This window comes from Gracilinanus agilis, chromosome 1, assembly GCF_016433145.1.
Source record: "Gracilinanus agilis isolate LMUSP501 chromosome 1, AgileGrace, whole genome shotgun sequence".
NCBI lineage: Eukaryota > Metazoa > Chordata > Mammalia > Didelphimorphia > Didelphidae > Gracilinanus > Gracilinanus agilis.
In genome coordinates, this window is record NC_058130.1 from 609688616 (window position 1) to 609709832 (window position 21217).

The following is a 21217-nucleotide window of genomic DNA, read 5'->3' on the forward strand; positions in this document are numbered from 1 at the left end:
TTTGAAATGTATACAATTTCATCTTTCAGCATGATATAATAGCAATATAAAATTTTAACATATAACATTTGGTTAATTTTGCTACCATTTAGAGACATAATATTAAATGTTTAATAAATAGATTTGGATTTGTGGATTATGTCTTAAAATATTATACTGACAGAGTTGGCCATGGATGAAGAATGCCTTATCCAGGCTAACGATAATTGATTAAAGTCTCGAAAACGTATAAAAAAATTCTTTAAACTGAATTATTAGGATTATAAATGGTGTTATCGAGGAATATGCTGTGATAAAATACTTTGCTTGGTATTCACAAATTATCTTTCAGCTCTCCATTGAAGGGACGCCTTGTGGAAAGGAGATTGGATTAATTGTGTGTATATATGGAATGCAAAAGTAAAAGTAATTGATGGAAGTTGAGACATCAGAGGTAAACAACTATTGATTAAATACCTAATATGTACAAAGTGCTATGTAGGTGCTACGGACACACACACACACACACACACACACACACACACAGAAATAGTTTCTGCCATCAAGCAGCTTCCATTCTTCTGGATAAATAACATAAACAGTTGTCTATTTTCCAAGAGTATTTATCTGTGTCTACCTTAAAATAAATATAGACACATGACTTCTCTGTTAGAGTCAGCAGCTGTGTAGAGAGTAAAGACACTTGTGAATGACTGCTAATTTCAGATTGCTCTGCCTTCAATCATATTGCCTTTGAAGTCTGAATAACAAAAGATTATGTGGTACGTCTTAGAGGACAAGAAGAAATTATTTTTCCCATCCTTTAAGCCTTTTACATATTTCCCCCTTGGATTGTTAGCTTCCAGGAGAATTATCCTTTGATACGTGTGTGTTTGTGTATCCAAGAAAACAATGGCAATGTTTGTCATAACTTGATACCTTATAAACATGAGGCCATCTCCTATGGTTTTTAAGGATTGGGGTAGAATGTGCTCTCTAATAGAAAAGTGTTCATCCTTGTAAGGTCAATGAGTTCTTCAGAGGCAACATGGTTCCACTCAGTGCCCTTGGAAGAGTTCATTAACCCCATACAAGTGAGCTATTTACTTCTAGAGGATTGGATTAATTAAATTGTACTGTTTACCCACCTATGTCCCAATTTTCCATGAATACATGAATGTCTCTAGTCTCATTTTCTATGTATTTCTGGGAGACTGAGTTGACTAGGGATTCAGGAATTCAAAAACTCCAAATCAAGATATCTGTAGTCTATAGAGTCCCATAATATCCTACAAATTATTTGCACCATGGCTAATCGCAATAACGATCAGCTTTCAGGATTTTTAAAATTTTATTTGAAAATATCTTGCTGTCCTCAATCTTAAATTAGGAGCAATTTGGAGTTAGAGAACTTTTCTGTTTTTATCTTGTTTTAACTAACATAATGGGTACTCATATTTCAAACACTGTATATATATATATATACATATATATGTGTGTGTGTATGCATATATATATACACACATATATATATAAAGAAATAGTTATATATATGTGTGTGTGTGTGTTTCTATAAAAGACTATATAGAAAGAAATAGTAAAGTAATATGTTACTTTCATTTTTTCAAAATATTTTTCTTATTCTGAATATTTACAAAACCAAACTATACAAGAATTTCCATATACAAAGGAAACAAAGATACCATGCAAACAAATCACAGATCTCTTCTGTGTTTAACTTTTTTCTTCATATCTTCAAAATAAACCGCATTCACAAGTGTCACAGCCCAACCCCACCCTCCACAGATCTCAAAGGTTATCATCAGGGAGGCCAGCATGTTCATATATATATTAAATCTTTCCTTTTGTACCTTTCTGTTTATATTATGAAGGTAACACTCACAGTTTTTTTCTTTCAGAATCAGTTCTGTGACTGAACATAATATTCCCCTGATTCTACTCATGTCACTGTTTATCTCATATAGTTCTTTCCATGTTTTTAAATATCATTTTTAGAATGCAATACTATCCCATCATAATCATATGCCACAATTTGTTCAGTCACTCCCCAATTGATGGACATGTCCTTGGTTTCCAATTCTCTGTAGCCACAAAGAGAGCTGCTATAAATATTTTGGAACATACAGGTCCTTTTCCTTTTTCCCTAATCTCCTTGGGAAACAGACCAAGAATTGATAATCGATATTTCTGGCTCTAAGATTACATATATATATATATATATATATATATATACCATTTTATAACTCTCTGGGTATAATTCCACATTGCTCTCCAAAATAGTTTGATCAGTTCATAGCTCCTAGAGTGCATCAGTGTCCCCATTTTTCCACATCCCCTTCAACATTTGTCATTTTTCCCTTTTGTTACTTTGAACCTCTTCAAAGGGTTCATTTTGGGTTCAACATCCTTCCATATTTTCCTTTGAGGCTTCACATCTTTTCATTTTTGTGTTACTATTATCTTCTGAGTTTTCATTTTGTTCAACTCTCTTGTTAAGATATTTTTGCTAGTGTCAGATTTTTTTCTGTTTTTTGCTCATTTGGGGAGTTATCCTTCCCCCTCTCCCCCACCTTGATTTTGCCTATATACTGAAGCTTACTTCTGTTCCTGAAAATACTATTTTGAACTTTTACTGTATCTGGGGTCAGCTCAGCTGTCTTGGTCTCAAACAGAGTGCTTTGTAAAGACGTCCTAGTTGGCTTACTCTGAGGTGGTTTGAAGCTGTTCAGTTCAACTGGTTGGAGTTGGGTTCTGCCCAATCCCATTGAGGCCGAACTTTCTTGAGCTGAAAGTCTCCCTCTGCTACATAAATATTTTTTTCCAATTTGTTGCTTTCCTTCTAATTTTGGTTACATTGGGTTTTTTTGTACAAAAATTTTTTAATTTGATGCAATCAAATTATTCATTTTACATTTTGTAATGTTCTTTATCTCTTGCTTGGTCTTAATCCTTTCCCACAGATCTGACAGGTATACTATTCTATGTTCATCTAATTGCTTCATGATTTCATTCCCTATACTTAAGTCATTTACCCATCTTGAATTTATCTTGGTATACGATATGAGATATTGATCTAAACCTGATTTTTCCCTTACCATTTTCCAGTTTTCACAACAGTTTTTATCAAATAGTGAGTTTCTGTCCCCAAAACTGATATCTTTGAGTTTATCAAATACTAACTTGCTGAGGTTGTTTATCCCTAGTATATTCCATTGATTCACCCCTCTGTCTCTTAGTACCACATTGTTTTGATGACCAGCACTTTATAGTACATTTCATAACTGGTACTGCTAGGTTCCCAACCTTCTTATTTATTTTTTTATTTTTCCCTTGATATTCTTGACCTTTTGTTCTTCCACATGAATTTTGTTATAATTTTTTCTAATTTTATAAAATAATTTTGGTAGTTTTTTAGATATGACACTGAATAAATAAATCAATTTGTGGAGAATTGTCATTTTTTATTATATTAGCTCATCCTACCCAGGAGCAATTAATGATTAATGTTTTTCCAATTGTTTAGACCCAGTTTTAATTGTGTGGAAAGTGTTTTGTAGTTGTGTTCATATAATTCCTCTGTTTGTCTTGGTATATAAATTCCTAAATATTTTATATTATCTGGAGTGAAAGATAAAGTTTCTCTTTCTAACTCTTGCTGCTGAGTTTTATTAGAAATATATAGGAATGCTGATGATTTATGTGGGTTCATTTTGTACCCTGCAACTTTACAAAAGTTGTTAATTATTTCTACTAGTCTTTTAGTTGATTCTCTCAGATTCGTTGAGTATGCCATCATATAATTTGCAAAGAGTGATAGATTGGTTTCCTAGTCGCCCATTTTAATACCTTCAATTTCTTTTTCTTCTCTAATTTCTATTTTTAGTGCTTTTACTAAAATATTAAATAATAGAGTTTACAATAGCCATCCTTGCTTCACTCTTGATCTCATTGGAAAGGCTTCTAAATTGTCACCATTGCAGATGATACTTGCCGATAGTTTTAGATAGATATTGTTTATTATTTTGAGGGAAAGGCCTTTCTATTCTTAATGTTTCTGGTGTTTTCAATAGGAATACATGTTATATTTCATCAAAGGCTTTTTCTTCATCTATTGAGATAATCATGTAATCTCTTTTGGTTTGATTATTGATATGGTCAATTATGTGGTTGTTTTTTCTAATATTAAATCATCCTTGCATTCCTGCTTTAAATCCCACCTGGTCATAATGAATAATCTTTGTGATAACTTGCTGAAGTGTTTTTCAAGTATTTTATTTAAGATTTTTGCATCTATGTTCATTAAGGAGTTTGGTTTGTAGTTTTCATTCTCTGTTTTTGGTCTCTGTGATTTTGGAAGCAGTGCAATTATTGTTTCATGAAAAGAATTTGGTAAGACTTCTTTGCTTATTTTGTCAAATAATTTGTATAGTATTGGGATTAATTTTTCTTTATATGTTTGATAGAATTAACTTGTAAATCCATCTTGCTCTGGAGATTTTTCCTAAAAGTTCCTTAATGGTTTGTTCAAATTCTTTTTCTGAGATGGGGTTATTTAACTATTCTATTTCCTCTTTTATTAATGTAGACAATTTATATTTTTGTAAATATTCATACATCTCACCTAGATCGTCATATTTATTGCCATATAACTAGGCAAAATAGTTCTTAATAATTACGTTAATTTCCTCGTCATTAGAAGTAAGATCACCCTTTTCATCTTTGATACTGTTAAATTGATTTCCTTCTTTCTTTTTTTAGTGGATCAAATATACTTTACCTATTTTATTTGTTTTTTTCAAAGTACTAGCTCCTAGTCTTATTTATTTAGTTCAATAGTCCTTTTACTTTCAATTTGATTAATTTCCCCTTTAATTTTTAGGATTTCCAATTCTGTTTTTATCTGGGGATTTTTAATTTGTTCTTTTTCTAATTTTTTAGAAGTTGCAAGCCCAATTCATTGATCTCTCTATTTTGTTGACATAGGCACTCAAAGATATAAATTTTCCCAAGTACTGCTTTGACTGTATCCCATAGATGTTGATATGTTATCTCTTCATTGTCATTCTCTTTAATGAGGTTGTAATTGTTTCTTTGATTTCTCTTTCAGCCCACCAGTTTTTAAGAATTAGATTATTTAGTTTCCTATTAATTTTAAATTTGCCTTTCTAGGGAACCTTGTTAATTATAATTTTATTGCATTATGTTTCAAAAATGTGACAGTTATTATCTTTTCTTTTCTGCATTTGTTTGCAATATTTCTATACCCTAGTACATGATCGAACTTTCTATATGTATCATGTAGTGCTGAGAAGATATATTCCTTTTTACCACTGTTCAGTTTTCTCCAGATATCTATTAACTCTAAATTTTCTAACATTTCATTCACTTCCCTTACTTTTTACTTATTTTTTTCTTTGATTTATCTCGTTCTGAAAGGGGAAGGTAGTGATCTCCCATTAGTATGGTCTTACTATCTATTTCCTCCTTTACCTCTTTTAATTTCTCCTTTAGAAATCTAGATGCTATACTACTTAATGCATAACAATTTAGTAATGATATCACTTCATTGTTTATAGTACCTTTTACCAAAATGTAGTTTTCTTCCTTATCTCTTTTAATCTGATCAATTACTACTTTGGCTTTGTCCAGTATCATGTTTGCTACTCCTACTCTTTTTGCTTTAGATGATGCGTAATAAATTCTGCTCCAGCCTTTTACCTTGAATTTGTGTGTGTGTCACACTGCCTCAAATGTGTTTCTTGTAAATAACATATATTAGGATTCTAGTTTTTAATCCACTCTGCTATCTGCTTCCATTTAATGGGTGAGTTCATACCTTTCACATTCAGTGTTATGATTACTACTTGTGTATTGCCATTCATCCTATTGTCCCCTTTAGATCTGCTCTATTACCTTTCTCTCTGTTACTTCTCACCAGTATTTTGCTTTTTGTCACTTCTCCACATCCCCTTCCCTCCAATTGCTTCCCTCTTCCCTTGTCCTATTCCCTTTCTACCTCTCTGTGGGGTTAGACAGAATTCAACACCCTAATGATTAGGGTAAGATAAAATTCTATAACCCATTGAGTATAATTATTTTTTTCTCTATGAGCCAGTTCAGATGAGAGTAAAGTTTAAGCATAGCCTATCACCATCCTTATTCTCCCCTTTCTGTAAAGATTTTTCACATCTCTGCATGTTATGTAATTGTAACATGGAAATGGCAAGGTGGAATTCCTGCAAGAGACAGGGTCAATCATTATCAAGAATTCCAGGGGATGCCCACTAGAGAACTCTGGGTGAGGGGCAGTTGAGGGCAGTTAGGGGAGTTGGTTCCTATGGGTTGAGGTGAGGGGATCGCTCTGCTTGCTGATCCCAGTTATTGATTGCTTTGGAGGCCATTGTGGCAAAAGCCATTTTGGTTCTTCTCTGCTGTTTGCCTGTTTAGCTGAATTAGACCTTTACTGCAATAGCATTATAATTATCATTTAATTATTGAGATATTAGAAGTGATAATTATAGGATTTGAGGGCAAGCTAGTTATAAAGTTTGCCACTCCCTCTTGAGAGGGGAGGGGCTGTTTCAGTCTAACAGTTCAGGGCTTCCTAGATCTTATCCAAATCCTTGAAACCCCTCCCTTCCTTCCCTTCCTCGCCTTTATCAGTAAACCTTCATCTTTGAGTAACTGGGCTGACTTATAATTTTGGGGATACTCACAGCCTTCTGAAAGCAATTCCTTCAGTTACCAGTCCATAAAAGTCTGATCCTCACTCTGTCCCTGACAGCTACTAGACATCAAGCTTCTCCTATCTTCCCTAGTCAAACTTGTGGGGAAATAAGTTGAGAAAGTGAACTTCTTGAGGGGATTAGCCTCGCTCACCCTAGCCAGTGTATCTGATCAAATACCATTTTCAACTGATTCTAACTGCTTGGTGGGAGGGGTGAGAGTAAAGGAGTACTTAACCCTCCTTATTCACTCAAGCCTGTGTGTGTGTGTGTGGGAGGAGTGAGTCCTGCAGGTTTCTGGTTTCTGGCCAACACTTCAGCTTCCCAAATATCTTGGTTAAATCAACACAACAGTAATTTACCCCATTCTATTGCTCCCCTTTTCTTTTCTTTCAATGCAACCTTCTCTCTCAGCCCTTGATTGATTTTTTTGTGTTGTTCATATGCATAGATATCATATATACAGCTCAGTCCATATCATCACATTTACATACACATCATATCATCATATATCATCATATATATCATATCATCATAATCAGCTTAATTCTCCACCCTCTTTCTGAGTAAATTCATTCTATCTTCTCTATTACTGAGAGTAATTTTTGAGAATTACAGAAATCCTCTTTCCTTGTAGACATATAAACATTTTGATATTAATGAGTCCCTTAAATGTCCTCTTTCTCATTTATCTTTTGGGGCTTCTCTTGTGTCTTGTGTTAGTAGTTCAATTTTTTTATATTTTGATCTGGCTTATTCCTCAGGAATGCTTGGAAATCTTTTGTCTTATTGAATGCCAATTTTTCCCCTGAAAGAATATACTAAGTTTTGCTGGATAAGTGATTCTGGGTTGTCACCCAAATCTTTTACCTTCTTGAATGCAATATTCCATCCCTTTCAATCATGCAATGTAGAAGCCACTGGGTCCTGTGTAATCCTGATTGTAGTTCGATGGTATTTGAATTGTGGTTTTTTTGGCTGCTTGAGGTATTTTCTCCTTATCTCAGTGGCTCTTCATTTTATCTATTACAACGTCAAAGTTGCCATTTGAGGATTTCTTTCTGAAGGTGATCTGTGAATTCTTTCAATTTGAATTTTATTTTCTTGTTTGAGGATCTATTGGCAGTTATCTTTGATAACTTCTTGTAATAGGATGTCCAAGGCTTTTTCTTGATCATGGCCTTTAGATAGTCCAATAATTCTCAAATTGGCTCTCCCAGTCGTATTTTCTAGGTCAGTTATTTTTTCAATAAGATATTTAATGTTTCCCTCTGTTTTCATTCCTTTGATTCTGCTTTATTGTTTCTTGATTTGTCATGAGATAATTAGTTTCTAGATTCTCAATTCTGATTTTAAGACCTGATTTTCCTCTGTCAATTTTTAGTTCTCTTTTTTTCAGTTGGCCCATTTCTTCTTGCATCTCACCTTCATTTCTCCTTGCATCACTTTCCTTTCTTCTTGCATCACTATCATTTCTCTTTCCCACTTTTCCTCTCCCTCTCTTAATTGGTTTTTGAAGTCTTTTTTTATCTCTTTCAGAATTTGTCTTAAATCCATATTTTTTTTCTTTTGGACTTTCAGTGTGTTTCCTTTGTTTTCACTATCTCTTTTTGTGTCTGTATCTTGCTCTTTTTTCTCTATAAAAATTCATCAGAGTTAGGGGCTTTTTTTGTTTTTTGCAAATTTTTCATATCTAATTATAGGTAGACTGTTTTTTGGGAAGTTGGTGCACCCTTTTAAACCTTGGTTCTTGTTTGATGTTATTCTCAGTTTATTTTCTTGTTCTGAAGGCTTAAAACTCTAGGAGCCCCATCCCCCTGCTTATTCAATTGATCCTTGAGAGTCTGATGGCTTAAGAACTTGTCTCTGGCTTGGACATAAGCTTTTGACCTCATTCTTATCTTGATAAGGTCAGAGACTGATCAAATTCTAGCCCTAGGTTTAGGCTCAAGTTTTTGGTCTCCTTTCATTCTTGATTCAATCAGGCACACCTTTGAGCCCTAACCCTAACCCTGAGCTTTAGGCAGAAAGATCAGTACTTAGTACTTAGTACTATCAACTACCCCAAACTGTGAACTATGTCCTTATCCCCAGCCCAGACTGGAAATCCTGGCTTTTCTCTAGACCCACATGGATTAGCCCACTTCAGCCCAGACTGCCCTGGGCTGGGACACTGGACTTCTCCACTAGTTTGAAATTTCAAGGGGTGTGGGTTGGCTTGGACCATTTGCCCAGGCAGGATCTGGGAATCTAAATGTTGGCTTAGGCTTAGGTTCCAAACCTGGGACACCAGATGGGGGGGGGGCAGTGTTGAGTGGAGGGAGTGACTTGCTTTTGGTTTGCTATTCCCTTTTTTTTTTAAACCCTTAACTTCTGTGTATTGACTTATAGGTGGAAGAGTGGTAAGGGTAGGCAATGGGGGTCAAGTGACTTGCCCAGGGTCACATAGCTGGGAAGTGTCTGAGGCCGGATTTGAACTTAGGACCTCCCGTCTCTAGGCCTGGCTCTCAATCCACTGAGCTACCCAGCTGCCCCCCTTGCTATTCCCTTTTGCTGACTCTGCTTTTCTCTCATCCCAGTTCTGCATATGATCTCTGCCTACCTTGTTGATTTTTATTTTCCTGAAATTTGTTTCACTCTGTCTCCTTGTTGATTGTTTCACTCCTGTATTCATTTTGTGGTGCTATTTAAATCTTAGTCAGAGAGGATTCTTGTGGTGACATGGAGCTGTTGTAGTTTATTCCTCCATCTTGGCTCCTATCCTACCTAGTTCTAAAGACTGAATTCAGACCAAGATCCTTAACATTTGTAAATCTTGAGGATTTTTAAAAAGGGAAACAATGAATTCATAAATAGGCCTTAGAAAGATTACTTTAGCATCTATATGAAACATGAAATGGTGTGGATAGAGACTAGAGTTAAAGAGATCATTTGGAAGGCTCATATAAGAACTAATGTGAAAAGGGACTGCCTGCACATTAAATCAGATAGAAAATAGTATTATGCAATGAAGAACTGGTAGAGACATTTCAGGTCATCTAAAACTATACCCTTAGTTATACAAAGTATAACTTTAAAAGGGTCAGATGAGTCACTTAGGTGCTATGTGTAAGAAAGGGAATTCAACCCTGTATTCTATAACGCTAAATATAGTAGTATTCTTTCTATTATTTTTCGAAGCATGTAAACCATCAAGAAAAAAGATATTCCAAACTTTTGGCCAAATGACAATGAATTAAATATTGATCCAGCAATCAGAGGATTGATATAGGAGCTTAATTTGTTTCAGAGACAGTGTAATCAGATTTCCTAAAATATGTATTAACTTTTTGTTTGGAAATTTGTGTTACATCATTGGGGAGTAAGTTTTGTGGTTAGGTTTTGTTTTTTTTTTTAAATGTTGAAGACAATGACAAGACTCAGAGATATATGGGTATTGCTCATCCAAAATATTCTAGTGGAAGACAAATTATTTTCCTGAGGTTTTACAATGCAGAAGCATTATAGCTAAAATTTAGATACATTTAAATAAAATTCAAAAGTTTTCAAAATGTTTGATGTAAATTATTTTATTTGACTCTGCAACAACTCTGTGAGGTCATTATTAGTGTTATAACCATCCAGTTCTCTCTCTCTCTGTGGAATCTGTGTCTTTGCAGACCTGCTGGCTGGTATGTACTTTTTTTCCTCCTTTAACTTTTTAGTAACTGTTTTAAGACTTAGTATATGTGCCTTTTCTGATGAAAAACCTTTCCTTATCTCCTTTTGTAAAATGATAACAATAATGATAATAAGATATAATTATACATTTATATAGAACATATATAAATATATACATAAATATATGTTATTTCTGTAAATACATTGTATAAGTACATAATCAGACAATGTACATGTAATATTAAATTTTGATTTATAAATATATAATTATTGAATATAGAGTTATAATAATATAATATATAATTTAATAGTAACATCAGCAGTAATAGCAATGTGTATATAACATTAATGTTTTCAAAGGACTTTACAAGTATCTTATTTTAGCTTTACAACTAGGCTTGGAGATGGTAGGTGTTATTATTATACCCATTTAATACCATAGGAAACTAAGGAAGAAGGATCTTAAATGTCTTGCCCAGAGAAACACAGATATTAAATGTCTGAGGCATTATTTGAAATATCTGAAGATATATTCCTGATTCTTATCATCATACTAAATATCTGCCTCCAGATGATTAAGAAAAGAGGGACTACAACTGAGTATGAATATAAAATAGTTTGATAATTTCTCTACAGCTAGATTTGGTATCTATTATTATTGCTGTATCAAGTACTCCTGCTACTTATTATTTACTAATATTCTCTCACATTCTCTCTAAATATAATTTCTATCATCATCTGGATACTTATTATAGCTCTGCTTCCATACCCCCAAGTAGAATTTAAGTAAGATGCTTTTCACTTTGTTTTTATCATCTGAAATACAGTAGGAACTTAATAAATGCTGGTGAGACTGTATGGATCCTGAAGCTCAGGGATATTAAATGGCTTAACCGTGACTGCATATATAACAATCATTGGCAACCTATGATCCCAGATATTCCTATTGGCAAGATCACTATGCCATGTGGCTTCTCTAAGAGTATTAAGTTTCAAAGTTTTGTAGTCCTTAGAATCACAAACATTAAATTAAAATAACCGCTCCTGTCAGAAGCCAAGTCAACACAAAAACTATAGAAGATATAATCTTGCAGTGAATCTGGGACATGTAGACAGCCAATCTAGATAATTCAGAATAAGAACAATTCCTGGACTATTTTCTGCCTTCTATTGCCCATATGAGGTTCTATATGACCCTCTAGGATTGCAGTTTTTGATGGTCCATCTCAGAAAGACATATGCCAAAATTGGCTTATGGTAGGAAAATTGGTTGATGACTGCCAAACACTAATTCCTCTTTTCTGACCACTTCCTTCCTTGGCTCCCCAGAACCACCTGGGGCTCTGGTACAAAGCCAACCTTCTGCTGAATTCCATTGTCCTCCTTGGTGACTTTTTCTTTTAAGTAGGGGAAGAATTTGTCTTCTAAACACCGTACCATGAGTCATTAATTCCTAAATAAATTTTAAAGCTAAGCAATTTATATAAATGACTGTATTCCTCTAAATAACATAAATATAATGCCTATTTGCCATTAAACTATCTATTTCAGACAGTCACTATAAGATAGAAGTGGGCAGGAGAGAGAAAAGATAATATTGGAGTAAAGGACAAGTTAAGAGGCAGTTACTAGGAAATAAGGAGCATGAATTTGGATTTAAATTCATAGAATCTATTTTCCTGGAGAAAAGAGTCAAAAGAAGGTACACCTTCCATTTAATTTGTCATGGTCCTAAGTTCTTAGAGAATGCATCATAAAAGGGACTGTTAAAAGACCACTAAAATTTTTGACAAATAATTTTGATGATATTTAGAAGGAAGTTGAGGATAAACCTCATTTCCCCAAATGAGACATATTTTAGCTATTCTTTATTACATTTGACTCTTTCATAATGTTTATATATGTTGAAGCTTTTCAAATATTGTATTATAATATGTTTTCATGTTAATCATGTCAAACTAATAGCTACTCTGACAAGTAGATCGGATATATATATATATATATATACATATATATATATATATATATATCATGACATATGGAATAACTGAGAATTAGAGAACGAGAATGACTTCATCATGGTTACATGCTCAACATAAGAAGGCAAGTCACTTCCTAATTCTGTCTTAATTATTATAAAACTATGTTCCTGCATGATAGAAGAGATTCCAGTGACTTCCTTCATTCCCACCTTTGATAATCTGAATACATTTTTTTATTCTTGAAATAATTTTTAAAGACCATCTCAGAATTAGTAGATAGATAGTAAAAAAAATAGTTTTGGATTTGGAATCAGAAGATCTTAGTATAAAACTTAATTTTGTTACTTGTATGATCTTGGAAATACTGTTTCATTTTGTATCTTAAATCATTTAATTTTTTAAAAATGGGATGGAGTGTAAATACAAATTATAATTGGAATGTAAATACAAATTCAGTGCACACTCTCAGAATATGGAAAATAAACTCCGAGATACAGCAAGAACAAAAGGAAAACTTTTCATCAAAGGAGATTTCCTATGGAAGCCTTTTTGGCAAAACATGGATATGAGTCCTGTAAGATAAGAAGGCAAGAAAGGGTCTAGATATATATTGGGAGAAGCCCTAGATGAATGGATTACTCAAAGAATCAGTTTCACAATTGTGAGCAGTATAGAACTCTGGGGAAGGAAAAAAGTAGGGGCAGATTTAGTGTCAACACAGGGGAAGACTTACTAACAATTAGAACTGTTCAAAAGTGAAGTGGGATATCTCAGGAGATAATGGGTTTCCTCACCCTCATTCCCCTATGAAGGTCTTCAAGTAAAATCTGACAACTTCTTTAGGAATAAGTGGTAAAGAGGATTCTTAGTCAGGTGTGGGGTGAACTCTGAGGATGGTTCCTAAAGTATTTCCTCGCTTTGAGGTTTGGGGATCCTGTGAATTCATGTGGACGACCATCAGGCCTGTCAGTCCCCTTTATTGCAGCAAAACCAAGAATTGCAATTCCTGCAGAGCTTCAGGACAGTAGGTGAGCTTCAAATCTGGGCTCTGCTGCTTCCTACACTTTGAAAGGTAATTGAATAGAAAGCCAGTACAAGTACAATTGAATATGTAGGCCAGAGGCACTAAGTTGCAGTCCCAAAGAGGTCACAGTGAAATGAATTTTTTAAAAGGCCTATAAAATTGCATCTAAGATAGATGGGGAGCAAAAGCAATATTTAAATGAAATTGTTATGGATATAAGTCACTTGCCAGGCATTATAACTATTTCCAACATAAAATATGTTTTCACTTCATATATAAAACATTGTTATTATTCACATCTTATGACATGTTAACATATTAAAACTTAAATGTTTAATGCATATATTAAAATTTTGTGTCATCATTAACACAGCTGATGAATTCTCTTTGAAAAAAATAATGGAAAAGATATGTCAAGATAGATAATTTTTACAATTAGAATGAAAATATGTAACTTAAAGTGTGGTAAGATAAAAATGTCTAATTCAAAGTTCCACAGCCCTTTCTTTGCTCATGGGAATCCTCCTGCCATTTGTTTTCCTATTAAATGACATTTCAAATACTTTATTATAAACATAAATCACATCTCCTTTCGAGAAGGCGAACGACAAACCAAATTTGAGATCTGACTTGCATTTCTATGCTCTACCCAAGACTAAATAGATGAGCAGTTGCTTTATAGATTGTATTTGAAGGATAAGCAAAGAGATACAGCAGATTATGAAAGCCACGTCACTGGGAACCGACATCTGTCCTTACAATTCATAAGCTTTACACTCAGCCACATCACCTCAGGAGACAATCATTATATACATCTTGCTTCACCTTTTTTGGAGTAAAGAGCAATTCTCATATCAGCCCTTTTTTCTTGAAAAAAAGATAAAACAGCAGCTTAGATTTGGTTGAATATCTATAAATTATTTTCTTGCCATTCCAACTGACAGAGAATGAAATCAGTGCAAAACTTACAAACACTAGATTTACAAATGATCTCCAGTTACAAAAGGTCCAGTCTCATTCTCTCTGTAAGAGGCTTTACCTTGAAAGTTAGTGGGAGGAGTTGGAGGTGAAGCAAAGAGCTGGAAAATTATTAGGTTCATAAATGGAGGTAGGGAAGAAGCTATGAAAATCCTGACCAATTATGGGAGATCACCTAAGCGTCAGCATTCTAGTGATAGCCTCTTTGTAGGCCAAGAATGAACATTGGAAGAATGTAATGAAGGTATTGACTTAGGACAAAGTATACAATGAAGCACAACAAGGGACTTGTTATAAATGCACATACTTTTAATACCAGAAAATCCATTCTCCATGTGATGTATGTATTTATTTTGCGATAAATCATCACATTTGCTTCAGTGAATGTTCAAAGCTTCCAGCAGATAGTGACACACAGGAAGAAAAATTTTCAAATGCAATGGGGAGAATTTTCAAACTTTGCCTAGGGCTCAGACATTCCTCAATTAAGCTTTGGGGCTGGCCCTGGCATTGTTTCCTCACTCAAATTCTTCACCAACTATACCTGATGATTTTCTTCCCATTGTGTTCCATTAACTGAAACACTACCAATTAGAGATTTGTTTTTGCAATAATGATCAAACTTAAAAAAAACTCAGTTCAGCAGTTAGCAAAAGTATGTATAATAGTATGAATTTTAAAAACCACTTAGTCTCTTTATGATTTCTAGCTAGGATCAATTACTTGAGAAGTAAGACTTTTAAAGGAAAAGATATCGGTAATTTTTGAACATGCAACACTGTGGGTGGGTTAGTTCTTGATAGAAACCTATATTGAAAGCTCTTTATGGTACTGGGGACCACAGACAAGAGGATGCCAAGAGGTTCAGGAATGATGTTAACTGTTGTGTCAGATTGCTTAGCAGCAATCTAGATTGCAAATATTACTTTAACAAAAAGAGAAATGATAATTTAAAATTCATAGCATCTTACTTATACACATATGTCTTAGGATCAGAGATTGAGAGCTGGAAGAAATCTTAAGAGGAAACTAATCTCAGAAGAGGAAAGGTTAAAGCAACTTCCTTGTAGTCCCACAAGTACAGTAGGATTCAAATAGAGGTCTTCTAATGGTAAATAAGTATTTTCATCCTTTTTATGGGATTGTGTTAATTTTTACTATGAATTTAACAATCTTCAGCAAGCTTGGCCATTTCCCTCAAACTTCCAAACTTTCCACATCATCAGCTACCTTAAAAGCCATGATCTACTCCTCTCAATCCCAGTTACACATAAGGATAGTCTCGCACTGGATCTTACCATTAACCACAAGTATTCTATTATCTTATTTAGAAACTCTGACATTTCTCTATTGAATCACAACATCCTATAATTTTACCTCTCCTTAGGGCTTGCCTTTACCAATACCTATTCTATGTCCTCATCAAGAAATCAAATCCTTCCATATTTCTCAGGTCACAGATTTATCTCCATTTCCTTTCCATTCCTATAGGTAGCCATTTCAAATATACTCTGTCACATGCTATCAATTGTCTCAACCTTTTGACATATATCAGTTTGGATAAAGATTGAGTTACTACATAATAACATGAGTGTACTACCTTGCATTAATTTCCCACAGCATTACCCTTTACTCTAAGTATTATGAAAATTTATCATGAATAAGGAGATGTGTGAAATAGAATGCGAATGAGTATTTTCAAATCAACCAAAGATTTGGAGAAAAGCAATCAAAGATGGTGTGTCACATCTTTCCCCACCCCCTCCCCCGATATAAGAGACAGCACATTGTTCCCCTGGAGAAGACTGATTTGCAAAATACAAAAAAAAAACATTTTGAGCCACTGAGATATTTAGAAAAGTCCTTCTGGATTTTGTATCCTAGTCACACGTCATGCCTTCTTAGGGAAATGAAACCAAGGGGGAAAAGTTAAATCAAACCAAACATTAGGGTTTAGTCTGAGAATCTGAGTGTTTACTTTAAACTTACCAATATAGCTAAGTTGATGTTTATTTTCACAGAAATGTTTGCTCAGCTAATGCATTCCTAATCAAATAATGTGCATTCTGTAATGGAAACTTCAAATAAAGTACTGCATGCCATCAAAAAAGTAAATACGTTAAATAGGATTATAATACTTCACTTCCTGGGAGACCTTATGAAGACTTTTATAAGGGTACAAGATATTGAGAACTGGATCTGCTACATTTCCAAGAGAAGTATATTTATTCACCCTCCTCTCTTAATGTCTGCCAAATGAAATGTCTATGCTTATCTTTAAAAATTCAGTCATGTTCTCTTTAAATGGCTATTATCTAGTTTTAAAACCAACAAATAACCATACATTTATAAAAAATGTATAACCTGATTATATGGTTTTTCATTTATTTGTGTGTATATGTGTGCATATTCCTCAATCTGAGAATCTTCCAGTCATATTATATGTGCATATATATACAAATATATATCACATACATAATACATCATATGTTATATAGTTATACATGGTTTGTGTATATGTGCATTCATGGGGTATATGATATGGACACAAATTAATGCATACACTCATACATGTATACATATAATAAATATGACATATTGCATACATAATGTATCACATGTGATATAGTCGTGTCTTCTATATGATGTGTACATGTGGTTGTCTGAAATACATGGCATATATACAGAAGTGCTATATAAAAATCTATCATATATTATATGCCTGTAGGATGCATATGTATACATTCATGCATATACATGAATATTATGAATATATTCTCAATGTGGATATATGACAAATATTTATATAATGTATACTAGCATGATTTGCATGTAAGTTATATATGTATGGATATGTACCCAATTGAATGATCAGTATGAAAATTTAGAGCTGGAAAGTTCCCTTGTTTTCACTTACTCCAGCCCTCTCATTACATAAAGAACACGAAGTTGAGAGAGGTGAAAGTCACACGCAGTGTCCTATTCTTGGAAATGGAAAAACTAAGAGCTGAACCCAGGTATTGTGGCTCTGATTCCAATGGGTTTTTTTTTCCACTTACCCTGTTTCCACACCCCACACTTATTAATTCCCTTATTTAACTTAAAAAGTAGTTATTTTATATGGTAAGTTAAATTTTACAAAACACTTTAAGGACAGAAAATATATTGATGTTAACAACAACTTTCTGAGAAAGGTACTATTAGTATTATTATACTATATTTGTAGAAGCAAATACTATCTAAAAGTGACAAGAGTTATGATCACAAAGTCAGGGGCAAGCTTCATAGTGTTTCCTGGTATCACATCCAGCCCTCTTTCAATTAGACCAAATTCTCCCAACCCTCTCCAACACCTCCCCCAAATGGACTCCACCACAGATTATTTCCATGCATTACTCTATTACTCTTCATTGAACAAGACATTTAGATAGCTATCTATGTCTGTTTCATTCCTCAAACACGGCTCCCCATGCCACGTACACAAACAGAGATGTTTTCTACCCTAAAGTGGCTGACAAGAACTGATTCTTTAACTTTATTGGTAAAGTGCAATCCATAAGTGGATGCTACATGACTTCAGATTTTATACTGTCAGATTCTTCTAATTTGACTTTATTTCTCCTTTGTTGCACCTCTCTGAAAGTCTACTACATGAAAAATGAAGTAGTTCCTTTCTTAAACGTGAACTATTTAAAAGTAGGAACACATGTAGTTAATTAATGAAAACACTGAACAGCACTGCAGGGTGACTTCAGTATCTATGAAATCCAAGTTGAGAGGTAGATGTTTATTTACCACTGGCAATCGACTTGTATTTTTTTCCAGATGTTTAGGCCATATGTTTTTTCTTTTGGACCAGAGAGAATAGAAATCATCGATTTGGGTATATTTCATTAAAGTATTGAAATGAATAATGGTCAAACTCTCTTTTGTTTAGTATACTTTAGCAATATCTCTCAGTGGAAATAATAGTTTTGTAAACTTTAAAATCCTGAATATACCATATTTCTTTAAAAGCAATTCAGTTCCTTCTGTATACAAAATCCTAGAAAATAAGATGCAGCTTCTAGTTTCATGAAATCTTACTATGGCTGGATGTAGAGACTAGTCACATATGAAACTCAAAGGGACATATACTTTAAAAAGTCAATTGTATAAATATTTTTGAACACATAGATTTATTCAAATCAAATATAAGACTTCCAGTTCTGAAAAAAATGTAAAGACTAGACAAAAGGGCAAAAAAAGTGATTGTATTTTTCACTGGGTTCTCAAAAGCATAAACAAAACTACTTAGAGTACTTTTTTGTTATTGTATAAGAAGCACTAAGAGATGCATATCTTCATGGAATGGTAGAAAAAAATTTCCTAAATCTGATGTTGAATAATCAAATTTTGAACTCTAGAGCCAAATCATTTTTTGGAAAACTGCTAGCTTTCTAATCAAGAGCAAGTTTCTGAGTCTTAATTTTATTTTAATTTATAAAATTATGGTATTAAAATTGTACTTAATAACATATAGAGTTATTGTGAAAAGTGATACTTCGTAAATATAAAAGTGGTACGTAATTTTATGTTCTTATTTTACAGAATAATTAAAATATGATATATCTTTGGGGAAATTATTTGGGACTTCATTTAAAACCTGAATTTGTATTATTATTAAGTGACAGCATATTCATTGAACAATGTAGCTATGTGTTATGGGGGGAAGTTATTGATTTTGGACTTCTTAGAAAAATGTAAGAATTCTGGACTATCCAGAGTGTCTCAATTTTCTGGTGTCTTCCTACTTCAATCTATTATCCATATGGATGTCAAAGTGATTTTCTTTAAGTGAAATAAAATCAATTGATTCCCTACTACCTCTAGAATCAAATATAAACTTCCCTCTTTGACATTTTAAAAACTTCACAACGTTATGCCATCTTACTTTTCCATTCTTAGTTCACATTATCTTTCCTTTATATAATTTTCAGTATTGGCAAACTCATACATGTATGTTTCTCAGATATGACATTCCATTTCCCATCTCTGTCTTTATAAAGATTGTCACTCATATCTATAAGTTCCTTCTTATTTCCTCTTTTTATTTATTATTTTTATTTCATTTTTTAGAAAAATTTTCCATGGTTACATGATTCATATTCTTACTTTCCCCTTCAACCCCCAACCCCCCCCTCATAGCCAAGATGCATTTCCACTGGTTATTTCCTCTTTTTAGAACGTGATGTTGAAGTCTTTTTTCACCCCTTCCCTAAATGCAAATTGTTGCCTTTCCCTAAAACCACCTTGTATTTATTTTGAAAATACCTATTTATGTCAAAGTATACTCCTCAGAGTAGATTTTGAGATCCATAAGGACCCTGACTATCGCTCATGTTTGTTTATCCATAGTACTGGACACATAGAAGGAATATAATAAATTCATTTTGATTAATCTTTGGAATGCATATTGTTTTCATTATAAAGGAATATGAAAAGGCAAAGAAGGAAAAGGAGCATTTCAATACTTAGGTTAATAGAAATAGACAATTTTAAACATCATCCTCCATGATGAAAGGAATTAATCATGAAAACTATTATCACAAATTATGTCTTAATTTATGTCAATATTTTTCAAATACATCAAATATAAGGATCATATATTTTAATTTAATAATTTTTATTTTTTAGAAAAGTTAACATGGTTACATGATTCATGCTCTTACTTTCCCCTTCACCCCCCTGACCTCCCCCCCCCCATAGCCGATTGCGCATTTCCACTAGTTTTAACATGTCATTGATCAAGACCTATTTCCAAATTGTTGATAGTTACATTGGTGTGGTAGTTTTGAGTCTACATTCCAAATCATGTCCTCCTCAACCCATGTGTTCAAGCAGTTCCTTTTCTTCTGTGTTTCCACTCCTGCAGTTCTTCCTCTGAATGTGGGTAGTGTTCTTTACCATAAGTTCCTCAGAACTGTCCTGGGTCATTGCCTTGCTGCTAGTACAGAAGTCCATTACATTCTATTTTACCACAGTGTATTGATCTCTGTGTACAATGTTCTTCTGGCTCTGCTCCTTTCACTCTGCATCAGTTCCTGGAGGTCTTTCCAGTTTACATGGAATTCCTCCAATTTATTATTCCTTTGAGCAAAATAGTATTCCTTCACCAACATATACCACACTTTGTTCAGCCATTCCCCAATTGAAGGGGATACCCACATTTGCCAGTTTTTTGCCACCACAAAAAGCTCAGCTAAAAATATTTCCATACAAGTCTGTTTATCTATCATGTCTTTGGGGTATAAACCTAACAATGATGTGGCTGGATCAAAGGGCAGGTAATCTTTTATAGCCCTTTGAGCGTAGTTCCAAATTGTCATGCAGAATGCTTGGATCAGTTCACAACTCCACCAGCAATGCATTAATGTCCCAATTTTGCCACATCCCCTCCAACATTCATTACTCTCCCCTGCTATCATTTTATCCAATCTGCTAGGTGTGAGGTGATACCTCAGAGTTGTTTTGATTTCCCTTTCTCTAATTATTAGAGAATTAGAATACTTTCTCATGTGCTTATTGGTAATTTTGATTTCTTCATGCGAAAATTTCCTATTGATGTCCCTTGCCCATTTATCGATTAGGGAATGGCTTGATTTTTTATACAATTGATTTAACTTCTTGTATATTTGATTAATTAGACCCCTGTCAGAGTTTTTTGTTATAAAGATTTTTTCCCTATTTGTTGTTTCCCTTCTGATTTTGGTTGCATTGTTTTTGTTTGTACAAAAGCTTTTTAATTTAAAATAATCAAAATTATTTATTTTACATTTTGTAAGTTTCTCTAACTCTTGCTTGGTTTT